Genomic DNA, 3,193 nt, shown 5'->3' with positions numbered 1-3,193 from the left:
CTTGAAGAGGTAACACAGTGAACTGAGATTGCAACCTTATAGATACTGATCTATCTACAGTACATGTGTGTATATGTGTGTGTATTTATGAGTATCATTTCATGCACTTGCAAAAGACACCACACAATGTGGAGAGAGATGAATTGCTGGCCAACTCACATACACCGTCCTGTGGGATCTGGGCCTTACTACAGGGCCTTCAGTATCCAGCCTCCTCACCGTGTCACCAGTAAGACAAAGGATTGGAAAAACCATCAGCAAGTAAGTGAAAAAGTAAACAGTCATAGAAGAATGATTAATCACCAAGGTCATGAACAGTCAAATACCATCCAGTTGTGAGCCCATTGTATGTATTTATAAAAAGAGAAATGTTCTTGGAATAATGTCCTCAAGGCCACAGGGCAGCTACACATGGAAACACATCCAGTTGCAACGGTGTTTACGCTGTGTAACGTACTGGCCATGTGGTTGCACGTAGCGTACATCCTGCCCAGGACAGCACCCTGTCGGGGACGGACCCACCTGCTCCTGAGCTCCTCTGAGGCCAGAGCAGATGTTGCCCCAGCACAGCCTCAGCAGCGCCAGGTCACTGTGACCCAACCCAGAGACAGGACCAACTGTTGCACTCACAGGAGGTTTGAGATACTGCTGTATAGTCAGCATAGTAACCACATCGGCCTCATTACAGGGGGCCACCACACTCCAAAGGGTGGAAAAATGATAGACTATAGCCTAAAGTACCATCCACATGAAAACGCCCCAGACAAACAGTAAGTAGTAAACCCCTCAACTCTAAAACTGAAGTACTGTCCAGTAAGCTACAGCAGGTCAATAAATCAGACTATAAGGACCATATGCAAAGTATTACCTGTGAACAGATGCCAAAAATACCTCCACCTTCTCATATATGGCTGACAGCTTGTCACAAGTCGTGCTGAATAATGTCAACATGCAGGAGGAGAACTAGCAACACTGGGAAGCCTTTACTGGATGGCTTATCAGTAAGTAAAAACTGAAAAGCAGCATGCAGTTTTAGAAATGCAAGCGTTAACATCAGCATTAACACATCATCCAGATGACAAAGCCAGCAGCCAGGGCTCAGGCTACTGCCCGATGGTGATGCTTTTAGCTCCAGTGCTCTCTGTTAGGCTCCTGTTCTTACACCCACTATTGGGTTCACTTGTTGCTACATTTGTATTATTAATTGTGGTAATCACTTTGCATGTAAGAGCCTTTCTACTAGCCAAAAAGCTTACTGGTGTAACCAGCAAGTCACAGCGTCTTTAGGAAAAGGTAGTTAACTGTATGTGGATTAAGGGGTGGAGCGCAGTGGTCATAACCAGAAGACTCTTGTGCATCGAGGAGTTAAGTGATCCACCTGAGTTCAGATGAGAAGGTGCAGGCCTCTGCTGCACATATCACCTGGCCACAGGATAAACTTTGCCAGCTAATCCTAACTGGGGAGCCTGCAGGTTGGCAGGCACTTGGCACCTGGGGATACCACAACCTGTGCAGCTGCCTCTGGGAAAGGGGAATCCTAGGCAGATTGCTCATCATGACAGGGAGACAGTAAACATGGAAGCCCAGCCCTGTTCAGGAAAGAACCAAGCTTGCAATACTTCATTTTTGTTTGAATTCTGTTTCCAGCCTGAGGCTTCTGCAAACTAGTATTTCTTCCCAGAGTTACTCACATAGGAGGCATTTCATACTCACTTTCCTCCCTGTCTGCATGGTTGTGGTTGGCGGCATAGCCAGCCCTACTTCTGTTTCTTGTAGACGTGCCACAGCTGCTGCCACTCAACAGACACACCTGGATCTGGGATTACATTTTGATTTTTATTGAAATACAAAAAGTGCAAACTGTGAAATACAAGATTGGTGCAGATTAGAAGGAAATAAACAATGTGAGCCATGAAAACCCCAGCCCTGCACCTGATGAACATCAACAGAAAAGGCAGCAGGGAACACCAGCAACAAAAGCAAAGCCAAGAATTTTGCACAGGAGCCCCTGTGCATAAAAGAAGAAACAGGGACCAAACTGGCCCTCGGCTCTCTATCAAATTCGCAAAGATAGCCCCAAGGCATCCAGATAGACCCAGCCTGCCCTGTGCCACCCAAAAGCTCTGGTATCAGTACATAGCTTGGGCCAGGGAGCAGGAGTGATCAGAGGCCATTAAGACGGCAGGAGGCTTAGCAGAGGAATGATCTAGGCACTAAAAAGCAGAGGGTTGAAGTGGAACAAGTACCCCCACAGGGAGAAATGGCTGATAGCTAACCTGAAAGACTCAGGGAAGAGACCTTTGGTCAGCTCTACAGCAAGGAGAAAACTGACAAAGACCAGCACCCTAATCAGATACTGCCCCCCACCTATACATTGCAGGGAAACCCAGCCCAGCCAGTGTGTGAGGAGGCTGACCAGGTGCAGGGGGAATTTAAACTTATAGGCTTGGCAGATGCAGGCTCTGGTGGCCACCCAGCCAGCGCAGGCTGCAGGCAGGCCCAGGCCAGTTCTTTGCTCAAGTCACAGGAGGGATATTTCAATACAAGGCATTCAGGAGCAGACTGCAGAAGCAAAAGCAACCCTGGTTACTGTGCCTGCTCCACGACTCCAGCAGCTCCAGCATGAGGGGCAGCAGAGGAAAAGGGATATTTACACTGGGTCCCTTCCAGGAGTGCAAGCACTTTCCCACCGTGAGCAGCAGCAGCTTCCTGAGCACCCTCCAAATCTGCTCCCTGCAGGCACTGTACAGGAGCACGCTTTTATCCCTGCCTGCAGGGGACGCACCAGTCTCCATTTTGCTAAAAAAGGTAACATTATTTCAAGAATTCACTAAAAAAAAAAAAAGCACCCACAAACAAACTCCAGCCAGAACATGGACACTTGCAGCAGTCCCTGCTCTCCCCCAGCACTGCTCCTCTCGCTGCTGGGCAGGGAACAGTCCTTGCTGCTCTGCAGGGCTGGAACAGGCCACCCTCCCCAGGGAGCTGGGGCTGCGGACAGGGCCAAGGCCTTGTACCCCGGAACACAGGCACTTCCCATTCCAAGCTGCCGACCTTGGGCTGGTTCGTCCCAGGAGAAGTTCGCTGGGTTTGCCTTCCTCTAGGCGGACTGAAGCAAGGCCAGCGTCAGCTGCACATAGAGTCAGAGCACCAAGTCCCCCCATACCTAAGCCTACACAGAGCAGGGTGCCTG

This window comes from Phaethon lepturus, unplaced genomic scaffold (assembly GCF_000687285.1).
Source record: "Phaethon lepturus isolate BGI_N335 unplaced genomic scaffold, ASM68728v1 scaffold20131, whole genome shotgun sequence".
NCBI classification, from domain to species: domain Eukaryota; kingdom Metazoa; phylum Chordata; class Aves; order Phaethontiformes; family Phaethontidae; genus Phaethon; species Phaethon lepturus.
The sequence above is the reverse complement of the archived record's forward strand: the minus strand, read 5'-3'. Positions refer to the sequence as shown.